This window comes from Pongo pygmaeus, chromosome 21, assembly GCF_028885625.2.
Source record: "Pongo pygmaeus isolate AG05252 chromosome 21, NHGRI_mPonPyg2-v2.0_pri, whole genome shotgun sequence".
Lineage (NCBI taxonomy): Eukaryota > Metazoa > Chordata > Mammalia > Primates > Hominidae > Pongo > Pongo pygmaeus.
In genome coordinates, this window is record NC_072394.2 from 55,383,765 (window position 1) to 55,405,683 (window position 21,919).

Consider the following 21,919-nt stretch of genomic DNA (forward strand, 5'->3'; position numbering starts at 1 on the left):
CTCCAAATGCTACCAGATAGAGACAGACTCAATTGAATACAGAGAACCTATTAAAGGTATTTATCTGTCTGTCTTTCTCCCTTTATTTTTGTCTGTCTCTGTGCCTTTACTTTGTGTGAAATTTTGAGAGATGAATTCCATTTTCTATTAATTCAATGGCTGTCGTATTGCATTACATCATGCAGCTCGATTCACAACAATGAGATGTTAGGGTTTAAATTAATAATATTGCAACACATCACTTGCTAAAGCGGTGTATTTAATCCCATCTAGCCTGCTCAGGTAGCCTGACTTCTGCCCAGTGCCTTGAATCTGCAGATTGCCGTAGAATTACCCAAGTTCAATTGAAACAACCTGTAATTGTGAGCTGAGGACTTGAGCTTCATGGTAGAAAGCATTAATTTAATATACTGGTGAGATGTAACAAGCTTAATTTCTTTTAGTAAAATGGTTGTCGGGGGGTGGGTGGGTGCAGGGATTTTGAGGTTTCTGAGCAGCATTTTCTATTCCTAGAAATACCCTCAACAAATAGTTGTGCTACGTACAATTGCCTTACATGTTGTGTTAACTAAAGCCGCCAAGAAAGTGAGAAGCTGGAGGGATACAGGTAAGAGAAGATCCTTTGAGGAAAGTATAGATTTGGTGAACTGTTCAGAATGCATTTCCACAGACATTAAATTGAGAGCACACCCCCTCCCCAAATGACTGTAGCATGAACATTCAACCCAAACCATTCCACGTCTGAAAGAGAGTAAAATTGGATGAACAAAGAGGAAAATGAGTCCAAAGCACATCAAAAATATTCCTTACCCAAAGCAGATTGTTCTCACAGGGGTTTTTTCGTGTGCAGATGCTTTTACTGTGGAAACAAAACAAAATAATTAATGATTCTACATTTCAGGAAGCGAGAGAGGCATTTTGGAAATCTGAATACCATCATAAGCTGCATAATGACTTTTTGATCAACCAGGGATTGCATATACAATATTTCTGCATTTAAGCATGTTTAGATACACAACTACTAACCATTGTGTTACATTTGCCTGTGGTACTCAGTACAGTCATGCACTGCACAAGTTTGTAGCCTAGGAGCAGGAGGCTAGCCCATATAGCCTAGGTGTGCAGCAGACTGTGCCATCTAGGTTTATGTCAGTGCACTCTGTGATATTCACACAACAATAAAATCACCTAACGATGCATCTCAGAACCTACCCTCATCATTAAGCAACACATGACTGTAATTATCACCAGCACTAAGAGAGAGGTATGTGAAGGGCCAGCCCTCTGAGTTCCTGCTTCCTGGTTCCCTCCCAGTTCCCCCATATCTCTCTGGAGCCCTTGATCGCTTCCTCAGGCCATGTACATTTCCAACCATCACCAGCTCTGGGTAAACAAACAGACAGAGGATTTGTATGTGGCCTTCATTAAGGTGGGTGCCAATTGTCAAATTAGTTTCTGCCCAACCTGCCGAGTGCAAATGCAAATCCACCACCTCTGGCGCTGCCTCATTTGCAGTTATTGATTCATGTTTGACTGCGAGTTCAAAAAAAGTTGTCTTTGAAGCTTCCCCATCTATGCTTGGCTTCCTGGGTCCAGGTGGCTCGGGGATCCCTGGCAGTCATTTTGATCTCTGTATTCCAAACACCAACGCAGGTCATTTCAGGTAACTTAAAAGCGAGATACAATCAGAAAGGATTTGGAAATGAAGTCTTTGCCTTGTCACATTAATGCGGTCCTATCAAGTGGCAGTTTATCAAGAGCCACCTCACAAGGTTTTAATGAGCATGCTGCCTGTTCTTGTACAATACTAATTAATCCCATTTTTTCACACTGCTGTGATTGCTTCATGAAACCCACATTGTTTTATACTCAGTAGCAAAGCGCCTCTTACTGATTAAATCTCCTTGCCTGCGATGGAGCCTGACAACTGAATTATACCTTGCTCAAAATAATAATGGGTATCAGCTAATAAATACGGTTTAACACACACAAAACTATGCAGCCAAAATCACACCACAAAATAGGAGTTTGACTTATAGGCTCAGCAGTGTTTCATTAAACATCTGTATTATAATTCACTGGTTTTCCAACTGATGTAATAACTTAATTGATGAGAACAAAGACAAGCTTATTTATTCACCCAATTGCTTGCTTCTTGACTAACGTTTTTCCTGGGTGTTATTGTGGAAATAAATATGCAATATTCTTTTTATAGAAGTCTAATTTAGGTCCTTTTTTTCCCCTATTGAGAAGTCAGCATCACCATCTGTATCTGACAAGTTCTTGCTGCTTTGCAACGGAAGCATTTCGATAAGATGGGCGGTGGTGTTTACCCTGATATTCAGACTGGCTAGCCGATGTGAGAGGGAAAGCATCGGTCTCCTAGCCCCCTGGGTAGTGCATGATGAGTGTTCCCTGATTTCCCTCACAAGGCTGAAAATGCCATCTAATGGAACACACACACACACACACACACACACACACCCCTCTCATCCAATGCTTTAAATTAATTCCGCCAAAGTTGAGCTGATTTTGTGTGTCTTATGAAATGGCATGGACACACTCATCTCCAGCTTGTGTCTCCCCACCCCGATTTAAGTGCTACCAGAAACCAACCAATTTGGTGAGAAAATCACACCCAGAATTTTTAATTTGCATAAGGTCTGTTTCAGCTGGATATAGAAGCCAGTAACTGGTGTGATTTTTGTCATCCCTCTAGCTTTGGGCTGTATGTCTTTCAGTACCAGCTATTTAATAAACATGCAATGAACTCTCTGGGTTTCTTTTTCCGTGAGGTAGGCTGTCAGCCGGATTTGACCACAGCTTTTCTTCCAGTGACATTTCGGGGAAGCCTGAGTGCTTTCCCAATCTTGTGAAATTTCCACTCTGCTCACACTATATGTAGTCGCCAGCTCAGTTTTCTGCCTCTGACCTTGGGCTGTGAACTCCATGAGGATGGACACTTCCAAATAATATTACTTGAGAACTCAGTTATGTTTCAGGAACTGTTCTAAGCCTTGGGGATACTCTGATTAAGAGAGGAAGTCCTGGTGCTCATGGAGTTTGCCTTCTACTGGGGGAGACAGGGGAGAATCAGGCAAGTAAGTGCATATATAATACAGAATATGATATCTGCCACTGATAAGTGCTATCAGGAAAAATACAGCAAGGGGAGAAGTATGTTGTATGTGTTGTTCACTTAGCATACACTCATTAAATATTGGTTGAGTCAGTGCAAACTTTGTCATATTGATCCCACATTCTTGTGCTGTGTCTACTGTTCCTTCATGAGATGGTTCAAGAGGAGGTGATTCCTTCAAGAAATTTCTCTGGAGCATGCAAACATTCCTTTGCTTTGCCTTCTTCAGATGCACACTGGCCATGTGCATCCACTATTCATGCATACTCCTTTCTCTGATCTTACTGCCATTCTTGAGTGGAGGACTGATTATCTTTTGGCCTTGTATCTTTTGAAGCAGTCATCAGAGGGCTTACCAGTTCTCTAATATCTACATTTCCTGCCTCTTACATAAATCTTGTTTCCATATTTCTCGGTGTCTATAAGATGTCAATGTGGAAACTACACTGTTATTTAGTTTAAGTAATTTTCTATATTGACATCTTGTGTCACCATATCCCAGAATATGTCAATACAAATTCAACCTCCTTCCTGGTTTCTAAGAATCCCAGTGTGGCAAAGGTTCTTCTCCCAAATCCTCATTCTTCTAGTCTTGCAGGTTATATGACCTACAGCCAATTATGTTTCATTCCTCCCTTCACTTCTCAAGTCCATTCTGTCCCCAAGTCCTGTTGACACTTCTGTACATGGATGTTTCCTCCTTTCTTTTGACTCTGTCTGCCTCTAAGTTGGCCAGGACCTCATTATCAGACCAGATTTTGAAAGCATTTCTGATTTTAGCACTTTTTCCCTTACATGCAGTCTCTATGCTATTCCTTAAAATGTTACCTTCAGCAAATCTCTCTCCTGCTTCAGAACTTCAGTTTCTAATGACTTTGTAGAAACATAGGCCCAGTGTTGCTAGATCTTCTATTTTTTTTCTTTTTAGGAAAGCCCCAAATATAGATTTTTACATGAAATCTTATGAGTTCTGAATATTGGCAACTTATTCAAAGACGTTTTAAGCCCTATGTAGACCAAACAAAAATACTATCAAATCTTCAGGCAATATTTGATTTATTTTAGAATTTTAGTATTCAGATCCTGTTTAAATCAGGATCCAAGTACAATTCACATATTGCAGTTGGGTGACATGTCTCTTAAGTCCCTTTCAACTTAGTTTTCTCTGTTTCTTTTTTTCACCTGAAATTTGTTTGATCATTTATTTTGCAGTTTTCCCTGCAGAGTTTGTCACAGTCTGGACTTTACTAATTTCATCATCATCATGTCTGATGACATGTTCCTCTGTCCCCTGTATTTTCTGTAAGTTAATCAATAGGTGAAGGGGCTTAATCTAATTCAGGACCACTTCTTTTTTGGGGTGGAAGGACTATGTTAAAGATAGTGTTGGTTTCTCCATGAGGAGGTACATGCTATCCAGTTGTATCTATTTTTTCTGGTGTAGAAAAATACTGATCATTGACTAGATTCATTCTTTTATTCTTGCAAAATGGTGATATTTAATTCAAATGAGCCTTTTAAAAACATGAAGACTAAGCAAAATAATTCATTATGTTTATATTTATTTCTAGAACTAGCCTAAATTACTTACCAATACACTTGCCAGGAGCAGATTCATTTTTTCATTCACATGTGCAAGGAGATACGCTGGTACCTGGGGTGGAAACACAGAAGATACTGTTTCTGCTCTGGAACGACACCAACAAAAGTGGCAGACAGAGATTAGTGTGGGAGACAGATGTAAGAACAAACATTATAATCACATTTCTTAGGAATCAAAGAAATATGGAAGTAGAGAAGAAGAGATGAGTAACTTTGCCTATGAAGGTCAAGAAGACTTCTCAGAGAAGGGCTTAAACAGTTAAATCAGGAAGAACAAATATAAGTTTACTAAATGAAGAAACATAATAACAATAGCCACAACACTACAAATACTCTAACACTTACCAAATATCATCCTAAGCTTTTTACAAGTGTTAACTCATTGAATCCTGACTAAAAGCCCCAAATTCAAGAGATGGAAAAACTGAGGCACAGAATGGTTAAGCTTTACACTCACAGCCACATAGCTAATAGGTGACAAAGCTTCAGAGAAATAATTTATAACATAAAATGAGATGTTCATGGTTTGTGGATACAATCTTCTCAGAGGCAGCCTTATTGTGTGGGGTCAGCATTTTATAAGCTTCCCAGTCAAGACTGGGTTCCTCATGACCTAGGAGTCAATTCCAATTTGTCCTTGATAACCACAAGCCATATGAAACAGCATCAGTAATAACCATGAAATAAAAAGTGAGATGGGCAAGGGAATCCTGTCTATTATCAATGAATTATACATTGCTGCAAAAAAAATCACACATTAAAAAAAGATTTGGACTTTTATGTATGGCAGTATTTCATTAATCGCATGAATTATAATTCACTGATTTCCCAAGTGATATAATAACTTGATTGGTGAGACTAAAGGTGAGCTTTTTTTTTTTAACCTTTCACCTATTAATAACTAACTTAAGTTTTTTTCCATAGTTATGGGAGAAATCAATGTGTACTCTTGTTTATTATTTAAATTCTGAGAATGGGGATTTTGGGGTTTTATATCCCACAAATATACCTAAGAAGGAGTTTGAAGAGAGTGTTCAAAAAGTTAGTGACAACCAAGTCATGAAATAATGGAAATGAGAGGTCATTTGGTTCTGCCCTCGGCCTCTAGGACGTTCCTTTTGCCTAAGATCACTCAGACTGCAGAGCTGCACTCATTAATCGGAAAATACATATTATATTCCTGTTGCCATGAACCCTGGGAAAAGAGTGTGTTCACCTAAATTTGCACTTAACCAAGTCAAAAATGTTAGAGAAATATGTGACAACATTTGATGAACTTCAGGGAGGGAGCAATGAGCTCCTTTTTCCCTGCGGATATTCTTCTCATTTTTCAATTTAGGTATTAAAGTTATCTGTGCCTTAAAAAAATCAGAGTTAGAAGTCTTAAAGGCAAAAGGAGCTATTTTTTCCTTAGATAGTTGGACCTGTTAAGGATTTCTGCAAAATGTAAAAAGACCTACATTGAAATTATCCAAAGCACCCATCTATCTTATTATAAGCTTTGATCATATAAAGTTGCACTGATGTTAAGAAAAAAAGTACCATTCCATTGTTCAGATTTTTTTTCTTGAGTTTTGTTCGTTGATTATAATTATGATGTGTGAAGTAATGAGCCCATACATGATGGGTAAGACAGAAAGATGATTTATTGTTTGGGGAAGATTTATGCAGGAAAAATATGCAGACAACAGAGAACTAAGTCTCAGGATGTAATTTATTAGACAAGACAGGGATCTAGGTCTTTTGCCTTGACACGGTATAGTTGCCTCCTGAATCACACGGGTTGATTTAGGTATTTTGAAGCTAACAGGTATATGTAAAAGTTGGATGTTTGCTCCACTTATGTATGTGCCAAGGACAATTTTAGATTTTGTGAATTAGGAAAGGGCTGAGTAGAGGTTGGAGGAGCCATAGGGATTGGGAAGTAGATTAGGGAGAGGCTAATGTGTTTCAATTTTATTAAGAAATATTACTTTTGCCATGATTATTGCACTGTATTGGGATGTATCATTGACTAAGTGTCTGTATGGACAATGGGATACAACCCAGGTGATGTTCATCTCTTCTTTTCCCATTATTAGATTTGACTGCCTTTTAGTTTACAAGTGAATGCTCACATTCTAATCAGAGAAGATGATTGGGCTATAAAGCATTCTCAGAAACCAGGAAGTATGCGTTTCTGAATTCCTGTTTCTCCCTTTGTACATCACTAAAATATTTTGTCCTTTCCATCTATTGCACCTGTATGAATTTGAAAAGAATCTAAAAAGACTCTTATTCATGTTATTTGAAAACAAGGTAAAACAAAGACATTTAGTTTTATAATTAGGTAGGCTCACCCTTTGTTGATGATTTGTGGCATTTGCTGACATTCCTAACTCTATTTCTGGTATTCTATCCTTACTGGCCAGCATCCCATAAGAAATCCATCACAAAGTCTCATAAACCTTTATGCTAAAGTGTGCCACAAAATATCCTCTTCTCTCTTTGCCCACTGCCCTGGTCAGCACTTAGCCTTCCAACTGAGTTCGGCTTCTCCTCTCCTGCCCCATAATCTACATACTACCTAGCAACTAGAGCTATTGTGCATTATCAAGTGTTACCTAGGTCAAATGTAAACTAGATTAATCCCCTGCTCAGGATGCTCCCATTGCTTCACATTTCAGTTAGAATTACATCCAAGCACCTTTCTGTGCCTGCAAGTTCCCATAAGCTCTAGTCTCTTTCTACTTTTCTGAACTCTTGCCCTCTGTCTTTTAGCCATGCTGGTTTATTTGTGTCCCTTGGACACCACGCATTCTTGCCTTGGGGATTTTGCAAATGCTAGACACTTGGCTTAAAAACAGTTTTCCCATGGCTGCCTTCGTTTCTCCATTCTTGTTTCAGGCTTCCACAGAGAGGCCTTTCCTAACTTATCAATCTAAAGTCTTCCCCTTCTTTGGTTACTGTCATCCCATTAATCTTACATTATGACATGTTCTTATCCTTCAAAAGGCGGGGTCTTTGGTTGTCTTGTACACTGCTCCATCCCCAGAGCTAGGAATGATGTTTATTACATGGTAGGGACTCTAATATGTGTTACAAGAAATAAAACCCAAATCTAAGTGATTGTGCAAATTACCATCCTTGGTCTATTCTGATGCTATATATCAGTGTAGTGAAAGAAATACAGGAATGCTTAAACCTGAATTTGGTCCTAAACTCTGTCACTTGGTTGCCACATACTACCTTGTTTAAACTCTCTGGAATAGATTAAAAACGGCCAAAGATTCTTTGCCACACCCTTCAATCAGAGGTAGAGGCTAAGTGCCTATCAAGATTAGCCTTGGGCTTGATTATATGACTTACTTTGACCAGTGGGACATTATTCTCTATTGGAATAAACTATGCAAGCTGAGGCTTGATAATCACTAGCCCATTGGTGCTTGCCCTGTTGGAAACTGCCTGTTGGAACTCTGCATAAAGATTCCCTTGCTGCAAGGAAGATAGTTTGGCTCATGTGAGAGATGGCTTGCAGTAGAATCAAGGTGATCTAACTAATAGGCAGCAGCAACTTCCAGGCTTATGAGTGAGGCTACTTTGAATATTACAGCACACCTGCATGTTGAATGCAGTTGTATGAATGAGCCCAAATAAAACCACCAGAGAAACTATGCAGCCAACCCACTGAATTGTGAAAATATTACACGATTATTGTTTTAAGTCACTACATATTATGGGTGGTTCATTATTCAGGATTATTGGAAGACCAAGTGAGACAATGAAAGTAGTCTCTGGTGCATTTTCAATTCATAATTGGAACTCAGTTCTTCTCAGTTCCCTGTCATTATTCCGGCTCTGAACTTGGCTGGTGAAATTTCCTTAGTCAAAAATCTGAGTGTACCTTCTGCTCTGATGTGACCACGTAGACAAATGATATTTGCAAAACATGTCAGGAGATGGATTCAATCATGCACAGAAGAGGTGGGACTTTAGGTCAATTAAACTCATTCTATGGCCATTTCTCAGGATGATTAAGGTAGGAAATTGAAGCACTGAAGCAGGTTAAAAATACATGGAATATAAAATAATGGCTGTCATTTAAAGTACTTACTATGTGTCTGGAACCATACTAAAGCACTTTATATACATTGTCTTCTTTATTTTTGACATCAACTGTATTTTACAGAGGAGAAAACTGAAGTTTATATAAGTTAAATAATTTGCTCATGATCTCATTAGTGAACGGCAAAGCTGGATGTTGGACCCTGGTCTAGCCTACTCTGGATCTACTATGAAGCTCAGCCTTCAAAAAGAGGTTAAAATCACAGTGTGGGAATGGGGCCAACCTCTGGTACAGAGGTTGATCTATTGGGAAGACAAATAATTAATGCAGATAGTTTATGCCTCAGAGCCAATAAACATTGCATCAATTCTAAGTGTTATGGAAGTTCAAAGAAGGACTTTTCGGGCCAGATTGTCAGCAGAAATTAGGGCTCTCTAGAGGAAGGAGGATTGGAGAGGGGGCTCAATGACCTACCACCTGTACCGGCTAGCATACACTGTCAGTTTAGGCCTTGGGCTTAGAGTATTATGTGCATTCTTTGTTTCATCCTCTCAATGAGATGGGGATGATTGTGATCCCATTATCAGATGAGGATATCAAGGCTTACAAAGGTTAAGTTACTTGCTCAAGATTATACAACAAATTTTTTACAGACCAACTGGTGGTTGGAACCCAGGACTGTGGTGCAGGATTGCCCCTGGGAGTGCTGCATCCAGAAGATGAGTGATATTTAGAGAAATGAGCACTGGGCAGCACTGGGCAGAGGAATAAGCAGTGTGTGTGTACCTGAATGTGTGTACTGATTGTGTATAGATCATTATATACATGTTTATGAGTATGTGTCTAGGATTAGAAATCAGCCAAGAACTCCCGATAATGATGGTTTAGGCCAAAGTTGGGGGAAGGCATAGCAAAACATAAGCGATTCCTATGATGGGGCAGTTTTGAATGTATAAGGAGTCTTGCAGTGGGTATTTCTTATTGTTGTTTATCCAATATCTTTTTCTTATTCTTTTGGGAACAGCACTCTGTTTGACCTCTTGGGAACCACATATCTTACATTCTTAGAGCTAGTGACCTGACCAATCAGAGCTCTGAACACTCTAGGACAGGGTTCCCCAGCCCTCGGGCCACAGACCGGTACTGGTCCATGGTCTGTTAGGAACAGAGCCGCACAGCAGGAGGTGAGCAGTGGGTGAGCAAGTGAAGCTTCGTCTGTATTTACAGCTGCTCCCCGTTGCTCGAGTTACCACTTGAGCTCTGCCTCTTGTCAGATCAGCAGCAGCATTAGAGTCTCATAGGAGTGCGAACCCTATTGTGAACTGTGCTTGCAAGAGGACTAGGTTGCATGCTCCTTATAAGAATCTAATGCCTGATGTCATCTGTCACTGTCTCCCATCACCCCCAGACAGGACCCTCTAGTTTTAGGAAAACAAGCTCAGGGGTCCCACTGATTCTACATTATGGTGAGTTTTATAATTATTTCATTAAATACTACAACGTAATAATAGAAATAAAGTGCACAATAAATGTAATGCACTTGAATCATCCCAAAACCAACCCCCGACCTCCAGTCCGTGGAAAAAATTGTCTTCCACAAAGACCAGTCTTTGGTGCCAAAAAGATTGGGGACTGCTGCTCTAGGACATATTTTTAGTTGACAAACAGGCTTATAAAGCAATCAGATCAAGGAGGAAGGGCTCCTTTCTGTTGGAATGAAACAGGATGGGATGTAGGCCTGGAGGGGCTGGCAGCCATGCTGATATCATATGGAACCTGGGAGGGGAGCCAACTTGGAGAGGAGCTGTGCTGAGGGATGGCACGAATCATATTCTGGGGATTCAGTGACATCAGTCAACAAGGCCCCAGTAATAATTAAGCCAGTTTAAGTTAAAGATTTCTGTTATTGGCTACAGGGCACAGAGGAACGAAACACTTGATAGAAGATTTAAACAAATTGAAAATGTTTAAATTAATTATTATTTTTTTTACAGATGCACTGAAACTTTTATTCACAAATTTAACTCAAAGTATCCTAATTTAAGACATAGTCAGGGAGCAAAGAGAGTGCAGAGTTAAAAACTACTGTCTTTAAAGTCAGTAGACCTGAGTTCTAGTCTTGCCTCTACTGCTTTATTTTAAGAATGTAGTCATTGATTCAGTTAATCAGCCAATATTTTTGGAATGCCTGTCCATATGTTACAAACTCATTTCACCTGAGCATGTTATGAAAAAAAACTAAAATTTTTAGCCATGTAATATGTAATTTGGGGTAGGTTTTTTTTTCATTTCTGTAAACTAGTTTCTTCATTTGTAAAATGGTAACAATAATTGTAATCACCTTATCACACATGTGATGCTTTGAGTCATATTTTGCCTTTTGAACATATACAATTATTTGAAGAAAGGTCTTTACCTTGAAAGGCATGACTAGAAAACAAAGATACATATGTCCTTGGGTGTAAACACTCCTGTCTGCAAGGGTCTAGCTCTGATGAACTCTGAAGGTCATTTCCAAGAGAGCAGTATTAGTTAGGATGCAGAAAAGGCTGCTGCTATATGAAAATACAATGGTTTAAATGAGCAGTAAATGGCGATTCTCTGATGGAACAGTGCAGAACATCGTCCAAGGTCGGTAAGGTGACTTAAAACTACCAGGGACATTGAGCTTTCTGTCTTACTGCTTTGCTGCCTCTAGGGTGCAGCTCTTGTCCACATGGTATAGATCTCATCCTCCTGGACAAAGATGCCTGCGCTCCCACCCTCAGGAAGACGGGAGGGGAGAAAGGGGGGAACCCCTCCTTTCCTCTTAAGGACATGACATGGAATCTGGAAACTTCCACTTCCTCTCACACCTCATTCGCCAGAACTTAGTTATATGGTTATACCGAGGTGCAGGGGAGCCTGGGGTATATAGCCTTTAGCTGGGCGCCTTTGCGCCAAACAAAAACTACTGTTACTGTTGGACAAGGGGAGAATAAGTATTGGGGCACCTGGCATACTCTGCCCCATCTATTATTCCTTATCAGAAGGAAGGAACCGCACATTCATTAGCTCCAAATCTGTTCTTGGTTCTGGGTTTCAGCCATTCCTTGGGCAGCCAAGTGGGCCTACTTCCATCTGGCCTGTGCCATAAATCCTCTTCCCTTTGCAAAGAGCATTTCTTGCATGTGAAGCGCAGAAATCCAGGGCCATCAGCCTCTCCTGGAGGTGTGTATGTGTGAGTGTGTGTGCGTGCACGTGTGTGTGTGTCCAAAGTCATTCTTTGGCGGAAGGCTACCTCTTTGTGAATAACGGGCCCACTTATATTTTATATTAGCTTCTGCTTTATTTCATAATTTTTTAAGGGAACACTTTTTCCTCTCATGCGGGAAAATCTAATTATGCAGTGACAGCAGTTGGCTGACTCGGGCACAACACAACATGTCAATTTTCAGTTGCTTACACGGTCTCACAGAAACTGTTAGAAATTGTTTTGAAATCTGGCATACATTTCAGTCATGTTAATTCCTACAACTGTGCCAAACTAGATGAAATTTGGCTCCTCCACACTCCAGGGAAGGTGGGGGATTGAGAAAGGCAAAGCTGTTTTTTTTTTTTTTTTTTTCCCGGCAGTGACATCATCTCCTCATCCTCCCCTTATGATGAACGGTGTCCTCAAACAAGCCAAAAAGTAATATAACTTTATATTTACAAGACCGAGTGACAAAATGATGGTCAGAGACTGGAGCTGTGCTATAAAACGATTGAAGAAATACAGATGGCATGATGGTTTTTTTTCTTCCAACAGATTTGTGCCAGATGTGTGAATATTGATAATTTCTCTGGACCTCAACTCAAGGCACAATATAGATTTCTGTTTGATGGAGGGACAGGAGAGTGAGAATTCGTCTCACTGTGAATGGTATTTACAGGAAATGTTTTGCCTCTTCTTCCAAATCTGTCAAAGCAGAACCAGAAATCCCAAATTTCCAAATGAGCCTCTGAGTCACCCTTTGTTCTGGACCCAATTTTTATCTGCCCAGTAATTGACAGACTGGAAAATTCACTTGTGAAAACATGTGGTAGGATTCTAAAAGTGGAGCCTCTCGACTGGCTGAACTGATCCCTGTGCGTCAATTCAGGGCATGAGTAGTAGCAAAATCTTAGAAAAGCATCTTAGAAAGGTATCCGCTTTATCATCACGTCTTGTCCATAGAATCTTAATAATAAAAATATTTTAATAGAATGGTATTTTTCAACACTTGTGATGGAAAAACTTGAAAAAATGTACTTATTTCCGAAGCTCTTTTAGGTTTCCATTTTATTCTTTCTAGTATTCTAATATCCCTGAACCTATTTTAAAATAAGATTCTGGGAGCCAGAAAATTTCAATAAAGTTCAGTTTTCTAATCCAACTTTGATTTTGCTTAATATCAGACAGAATTATTGAAAAGATTTTTTTAAAAAAACAGAAATATTTATTATTCTTAGAAAGATTCAGCTTTGATCAAGTAATTAAGCAAGTCAATTTCAAAATCAGTATAAAAATGTTTTTGTATCTATACCTTGCTATCTTCTGTGAAGCATTTCAAATGACTTTAGAAGAAGACATCTATAATGGAAAACATAAGTAGAGAAATAAGGAAGAGGGGCAAAAAGACAGAGAAAATAAAGAATTAGAAAACGACCAATGAAAATTGCCCAGGACATTGGGAATACCTTTTGGCTATAGTTGAAACTTGAATTTGCCTTCAAACTTCTTGGTGGCCATAGCAAAAATGGAGACATGATCACTTACATCATTTTCTTTATCAGAAAGAAAGGACTACATCAGTTCCTTAGGGGAAGAAAATTTACTTCTAACATTTAAGTATTAATGGTGGTTCTCAACTGTAGGCAGTATTACCCCCTCCCCTGGAATATTTCCCAATGCTTTGAGGCATTTTTAGTGGTCAAAACTCTGAGAGGGGAGGTGCTGCTCACATCTAATGAGTAGGGGCCAGGGATGCTGCTAAACATCCTACAAGCATCCTCACAACAAAGAATTATCTGGCCCCAAATGTCAACAATCCAAGGTTGAGAAACCCTGGGTTATAAAATAAATTTTTCGTGTGGATATTCATAATGTTCTCAGTGATATTCCCACAGCACATGGCTTCAGAACAAGGCAGATCCAAGTTTAAATTCATGCTCCACCACTTAGCAGCTGTGTAACTTTTGGCAACTTGGTTAACCGTTCTAAGTCTCAGTTTCCTGGAGATAATTATGTGAATCCTATAGGGTTGTTATAAGGATTAGCAGGAATCATGTTTATAGAACATCTAGCACAGTACTTGGCACATAGGAAAAGCTCAGTGAATGTTAGCCATTAAAATAATTTCATAGGCAGAGAGAACACTAAAGTGTTATTCCCCGAAGATGGTTGTGGTTTGAAAGGGGCTGAAGGGTGAAGTTCTATTGTGAACTGTTTCATCTATTGATAGCCTTAAGAAAGACTAGTGACCTGGCGCGGTGGCTCACGCCTGTAATCCCAGCACTTTGGGAGGCTGAGGCAGGGGGATCACGAGATCAGGAGATCGAGACCATCCTGGCTAACACGGTGAAACCCCATCTCTACTAAAAATACAAAAAATTAGCTGGGCATGGTGGCAGGTGCCTATAGTCCCAACTACTTGCGAGGCTGAGGCAGGAGAATGGCATGAACCTGGGAAGCAGAGCTTGCAGTGAGCTGAGATTGTGCCACTGCACTTCAGCCTGGGCAACACAGCGAGACTCCATCTCAAAAAAAAAAAAAAAAAAGCCTAGAAACGTGGATGAATGTAATGTGTACAACGACCTTCCATGGATATCACCAAAGAGACAGTTTGAGGCTGAACCCTCTGCCAGGAGTTCAGAGTGCTGTTATTTGTAGTTGTTGGTTGAGCACTGTAGCACATTCTCTAGAAATAAGATAAGCAGGTGGTAGAAAGACATATTAAATACCTACCTATGCTAGTCACCAAGATGTTCAGACACTCTTTGATAGACTCCTCATGTAATACAAACAACACAGAGCCAAGTCGCATCTCACCTTCTAAAAACATTCAAGGGTCACTGCTTCAAAATTTAGTTGATCTTTTCTGAAAAACAAACAGAAAACAAATCTGAAATTCTAGAATATAAAAAACAAGTTTTGCTACCATTTTAACTTATAATGGGTCACTGTATTTGTTGGGTTATGGCTAGCTGCTGAAACCAGTTTCAAATTTCCAAGACTTAACACCGTAGAAGCGCATTTTCAAGCATGCAACCCATCAGTGTTGGTGTTCATGGTTCGCATGTGGCTCGCTTGACTGCAGGAGGTGTTTCAAAATTCCAAGTTACTTCTAGTTTATGGCTCCATCATTCACTTCCCCAGAGTTCTCCATTTCTAGCAAGAAAATGAGAAAAAGAGACAGCAGAGCAGACATATGGGTTCCATAAAACCTCTCCTTGCATGTGACTTAGGTCATATCTGCTCAAGTTTTATTGGCCGGAGCTCATCACTGGGATGTTCCTGCACGGAAGGCCAGGAAACGGAGCCCTGCTGGCCAGATGCCACTGCGTGGACTGGGAAGGAAAATGTTAGTGGATAGTATACCTTCTGCTATTACTGCCAAGTACACACTGGTGTGGTTTGGTTAATCAACTTCTGTTCAGCAAAGCATTTCCATTTTGAAAGCAAGGACAAAATACCCATGTCTAGAAACCACCCATAAGATTTAGTTCAGTTCTTTTCTTTTCAGCAGTAGAAAAAAATGTAAGAAGTGGACATGTGACAAGTTTGATAGACTGGTGAAAATCTAAAAAGGCCATTATTCAAATATTTATGGATCCTTTTAACTAATGGCTTCAAATTTATAATGCTGCATTTGTCAACAAGATAATTTTGCAAAAACATTAAAGGCTGAGCAGTTCGGTCCCTTCTAACCTTGAGGCCTCTTCACCACGGCAAATGAGCAGCTGTTCTCAATGAAACGAGAGCTCCCATGCTCACTGTGTTCTGAGACCCAATGCAAGTTGTGTGCTCACTGTGTTCTGAGACCCAATGCAAGTTGTGTGCTCACTGTGTTCTGAGACCCAATGCAAGTTGTGTGCTCACTGTGTTCTGAGACCCAATGCAAGTTGTGTGCCAGTTTCTAAGCTGTGCTTTGGAGAGGAATTTGGCATGTTATGAGATGCCCGAGACTAGGCTAAGGCATCCATTTTATCAAAAGAAGAAAAAAGGCCACGTGGTGTTGCCACAAATACCTTGGACAATAAGGTAGATTATTGTAGTTGAAATTGAATAGTAAACCACTATTCATGATATAAGACACTGACCCTCATCCCCCAGGACATCCAGGGTGATATTAAAGAGGATCTGACATGATTTTTGTTATCTGTGTGTTAAAAAAGAGGAAGAATGCTATGTTATAGGTAGTAATGGTCATGGAGCGACAAATAATAGGGTTAAACAGTATTTGTGGAAAAACAGCCCTTGTAGAGAGGTTCTGTAAGTAAGCACATATGTTTGGAAATAGTTTATATTTGGACTAAATAAACTGTATTGAATCAATAGAATTTAATGCCGTTGTCTCAGTGAGCATAATATTTTCAAATACAAAGCTAAAAAGGGAGGAGACTTTTTAGTTGTACTCTGATCATCACCGGAGAGAATAAGAAATTATGGTGAAGTTTTGGAAAGAGTTTGTTAAAAGAACACACAATAAAATTTCATGTTTATTGCACACAATAAAAGTGTTCGTATGTTCAGGGCCCTTGAGTCTTTAGAAATATGCTGAAGCTCAAACTACAGAGCTTCCCAGATGCAGTTCTCCATGTTGGTTTTCATTTTAGGAACAATCAGTATAAATGACTCAACTTCTAGGAGATCCATATTGACTGGCCGGTCCTGCCTGCCAGCACTATCAGCAAAACCTGTGCTGAGAGATGCCATCTCCTGGTGCTTTCCGTAAGCAGACCTGGGTTGCTAGAGAATGCAGTTGTAATGACAAGTTCTCCATTCCCCTTATTACTTAAGAGAGTGTGATACCACAATGTACCTAGGAAGAGTGCTCACTTTGGAGTCAAACTACCTGAATGCATCCTTCTGTCTCTGTCTGACCATATGGCCATGAACAAACTATTTCATCGCTTCCCACCCTCAGTTCTTAAAAAAAAAAACTGAGATATCTCCTTCCTTTCTGAAGAATACAAAAGACAAAATGAGTTCTTATTCATCAACAGTGAAAAACTCAACGTCCGAAAAACAGGGACTATTAAGTAAATCGGTGTATATTCATTTGATGGGATATTTTACAACCATTATTAAAAGAGTTTTAATAATCTTTGGAAATTTTAATAATTTTATTATAATATTAAATTAAAAAAACAAAATAAAACATTGCACAGCCACCATGAATATAATTACACAAAAATGTTACACATAGGGAAGATTCTGATTCTGGAGGACTCCTGGTTAATAGGGCAAATTCCGCTGATGTATGAAATTTCCTGGTCCTGTTTCAACATACAAATCCTGGAAAATTATATATTTAAATACATAGCTAAGCTTGAAGGGGAAATCCTTAGAAGTCTCAAACAAAGTGTTTATTCGATGCTGGTGGTTAATGTCTCTGTGGGGATGGAAGAATGAAGCCTCAAGTTTGTATGGTGGGTGGGAGCTGGAAATAAGCTTCCACCATAAAGTCAGAAACCAGCAATCAGTGAAAGCAGAGCTCAAAAAACTCTCCTGCCTTCCATGGCCATTGTAAAGAAGCTTTAAAGAAGTTTATTTATTAGTTGCCCTGTGAAAGAATCTAAAATAAGAACTCAAAATCCCAACCCTGCATCACATCATGCATGGATGTAGGGTCCTTGGTCACACTATTTATTGAATGTGAAGCGTGGAAACCGCAAATTAACCTAGAACTGGTCTGAACTGGAAGAAGCCATTAGGTTCCAGCAAAGGAACGTGTAAATCCACCCTCAAGGAGGTGTTCCTAATCAAAGGAATTCCCTGAACTCACTGCCAAATGAGTTTAGAGTCAGAAATTACAATTCCCACAAGGAAGTAAACAACCATGAGAGAGAAAGCATATAAAAAGTGACAGAATTTGTTTCCTAAATAACTACAGATAATAAAACAATCTAAAAGAGACTTTAAGACACTATGGTAAAGTATCCAAAGTGATGAAGCCACATATATATTTTACAATGGAAGTTTATGAAAAAAGAATGAACTTAGTTGAAAGGAAAAAAAAACTAACAGAAATTCTAGCAATAATACATGACTAAGTAAAGTCATTGTTTTAGTTATTTAGTGGTGTGTAACAAATTACCCCAAAACTTAGTGGCTTAAAAAATTCAAACATTTATCATCTTGTGGTTTCTCTGGGCCAAGAACTTGCAAGCAGCTTAGCTGAGAGAATCCAGCCCAAGTTCACATAAAGTTATAGTCAAAATCTGAGCCAGGGCTGCATCTTGGAAAGCTCTTCTTCCAAGATGACTCACTCGCATGGCTGGAAAGGTTCTAGTTGTTTGAGACAGGCTTAGGCCTAAGTTCCTTCTCACGCAGGCATGTCCTCAAGCTGCTTGATGCCCCCCCCACCCCAGTATGGTGGCCTGCTTCTCTTAGAATGCACAATCCAGATGAGTAAGGCAGAAGAAGTGATGCCTTTTATGACTGAGCCTCAGAAGTCACACAGCATCACTTCCTCAACTTATTCATTAGAATCAAATCACTAAGCCAGGCCCCCATTCAAGTCAAGGAGAATTAGGTTCTGTATTAGTCAGTCCTTGAACTGCTACCAAGTAATACTTGAGACTGGGTAATTTGTAAAGCAAAGAGGTTTAATTGGCTCACAGTTTATGCAGGCTGGACAGGAAGCATAGTGACTTCTGCTCAGCTTCCGGGGAGGCCTCAGGAAACTTACAATGATGGCAGAAGGTGAAGGGGAAGCAGGCACATCTTACATGGCTGGAGCAGGAGGAAGAGAGAATGGAGGGAGGTGCTACACACTTTTAAAACAACCAGGTCTCGTGATAACTCATTCACTCACTATCATGAGAACAGCACCAAGGGGATGGTGCTAAACCATTCATGAGAAATCCACCCCTATGATCCAGTCATTTCCCACCAGGCCCCACCTCCAACACTGGGGATTATATTTCAAGATGAGATTGGGTAGAGACATAGATCTAAACCATACCAGGCTCTACCTTTTAAGTGAGGAATGTTAAAGGACTTGTGAACACTTAAAAACCAGCGGCATTACTGAAATAAAAAGATGTTTATTTGTAATAGTAATGCTTGTCTCTGGATGGAGAATGAAATGTGATTTATTTCACTCTTTTCTGTTTTTTCTTAAAATTTCTACAGTAAAAAATATTTTAACATTTCTAATGAGAAATAAGATATATATGTGTATATATACGTATATGTGTGTGTGTATATATATATATGTATATGTATGGAAACTATCCGTTAAGGGGCAGAAGTATGGACAGTTTGGGGTACATACTCTGTGCCAGGCAATGCTTGAAGGTATTCATTTATTAATCACTACCATGATAACTCTATGAGGTAGAAGTGTTTATCCCTATTTCTAAAGGAGAAATAAGTACAATTGGTAAATAAGCCTGGGAAAGAGCCATGATTCTTTCTACATCTGGAGTCTTATGCATACAATTTTCTCATACACTGAGGCTTATAAAACATCTCACAGAATTCAATGAAGTACCCAATATGTAATGATGTCACCTAATTCTGCTTGCTATTTTTATAAGACTGCTTCCTGTCTTTGCCTTTTGGAATAATAAAGTACTCAGGTGTACTATTGGGATGGTATTAATTACCATCAACCCAACATGAAGAAGTCTTAGAATTGCCCAAAAGGCATTTAAGAAAGCTTAACACGTTTATAAGGGCTCCCTGGCTGGGTCCAATCTTTCAGAGATTAAACATATTAAAATTCACAAAAGGATTTGTAATTATTTATTTCTCTAAACAGACAGAATAATTAAAAAAACAACAATGCTGCGTTAGATAGGAGCCTCTTTACCTCTTGTTATGTTCACTACCAAAATGGAGTGTCCTTGTTTTCCTTTTCTCTGAGTCTAATCTCAATGCCGTTTGATTGGCATTTAATTTTCACCTGAGGATTAGACAGAAAACTGAGATAAATCACTTGCTCATTCAACATATACTTCCTAAGTTTCTACTATGTGCCTGGCATTGTGCTAGGAACTGGATTTACAGAGAAAATCAGACAAATACAGTACCTTGTCTCATGGAATTTAGAATCGGGTAAAATATTAATAAGGGCAATTAATTAGTAGAATAAATGTAAATAAGCAAGACAACACTCAGCTACACACACTATCCAGAATACACCAGATATACTGTACTGCAGACTAGGAAGAGTGCTATTTGACTTTTAAGCAAGTTGGCATTTCAAAACTAAATATTTGGAGTAAAATTTTACCCCCTCTTTTTATGCTATTTTTTTGTGTGTTTTAGGAACTGCATTCCCTTTGCGCTTCTTTCATGATGACTAGAAGACATTCTTACTGGCATGTGAGAATCTTATATTCTACTAACAGGAGGATTCACAATATTACCTATAGTACAATCTAAAAGCTGTGCAAAAAATGCACACACAAAGGCCATTTAGGAACACACCAAAATATTTAAAATTGTTATTTTGGGGTGGCACTATTTGTCATGTTTTAAAATTTTTTTTCTTCTTCATTGTTTTCTGTGTTTTAAAAATGTTTTTAACGAACCCTATACATTTTGCTTTATTTTTTATAAAAATAAGTGCATTGTTAGATAGATGCAAAGTGACACGCTTGTGGTTCTACCTTTCGGATAAAGATTTTGGCTGGAGAACATATGCATGTTCTAAGGATGATTTCCAACTTTCATCCCTGATCCCAGGGCATTGGACATGACAGAATCAATGGCATATTGCACATTGCACTGAATTTGAACATAAAACAGAAGTTGGGCCAATGCAAAGGTGATTGTGGAGGTGTAAGAGAATGAGAGGATCTGAGAGAGAATGGTTCAATGTTTGACATATTGAAAGACCATCGTGTGAATTCAGAAAGTGGTCATGATATGGAGAGAAGTTTGGAGAGGGAGCTTAATAAATAAGTAATGGCCACCGAGGGTTTAGATAGTTTCATATTTAAAGACATATTTATGAACTATTGCAAGACTTGTAGTGGCTCTCCACTTTTCTCTTCCCCTCTCATTACAGTCGAAGGGAAGAAATGAGGTCTAAAGAAAACTGCAGACATACTTAGAACCACAGACGACCTCTTCATTAAAAGTGAAAGTAAGAGTTAGCACAAGTTTATACTGAAAATTTTATTTTTATCTCTTCCTCCGATAACTGCTTCTGAAAAGTATCCAAAATGGGTGCAGCTAAATGCAATACCTCCTGTCACAGAGTGCCTTTGATATAGAAGTTGTGTTAGGCATTTAGATGAGATTCCACACACCCAAACACTAAATGCTTCTCTGTTTCAGGGTTCCAAGTTGTTTATTAAAGAGACAAGGGGTAAATGCAGCATCCTGCTATTACCATATTTGCATGTTTTGTTTCACTTTGTTTATTTCTAAATTAAGGCTTGTTGACAGCCACCCTGAAGATTATTGCTGTGCACAATTATTCAATCCCACTCTTTCTGCATTCATGCGTTATCTGAGACATCCCAGAATGCAATCTACAAACATATATGAGAATCTGGGAGTGTGCACAAAGACACAAATTTGTACACACATTGTGTGTGTGAGATGAGATTATATTGCCGAATATTAAGAATATAATGTCAAAGTGAAAGAGAACCGGCTTCGCTTGAATTTTCCTCTCCTTACTACTTCTGTCATACTGTGCAAGGACCTTAGCCTCAACAAGCCTCAGTTTCCCCACCCATGGAATGCAAATAGTGATTACTTCCACATCGAATTGTTGTCAGGAATAAATTAGATAACTGATATGGTTTGGCTATGTCCCCACCCATATCTCATCTTGAATTGTACTTCCTATAATCCCCATGTGTCATGGGTGGGACCCAGTGGGAGGTAACTGAATCATGGGAGTGGTTTCCCCCATGCTGTTCTCGTGATAGTGAGTGAGTTC

The 21,919-nt window shown here is 39.1% G+C and overlaps 1 long non-coding RNA gene across 1 annotated transcript in view; it reads right to left on the reverse strand.

The window, feature by feature from the left end:
• Positions 1–14,766, reverse strand: part of LOC129021635 (uncharacterized) — a 37,470-nt gene extending 22,704 nt beyond the window's left edge. Inside the window, exons 1-3 of the long non-coding RNA XR_008496098.2 lie at positions 14,755–14,766; positions 4,731–4,793; positions 811–859 (exon numbers count right to left, since the gene is read on the reverse strand). This is a non-coding gene — a long non-coding RNA (uncharacterized LOC129021635). The remainder of the gene's footprint in view (positions 1–810; positions 860–4,730; positions 4,794–14,754) is intronic.
• Positions 14,767–21,919: the final 7,153 nt, after the last annotated feature.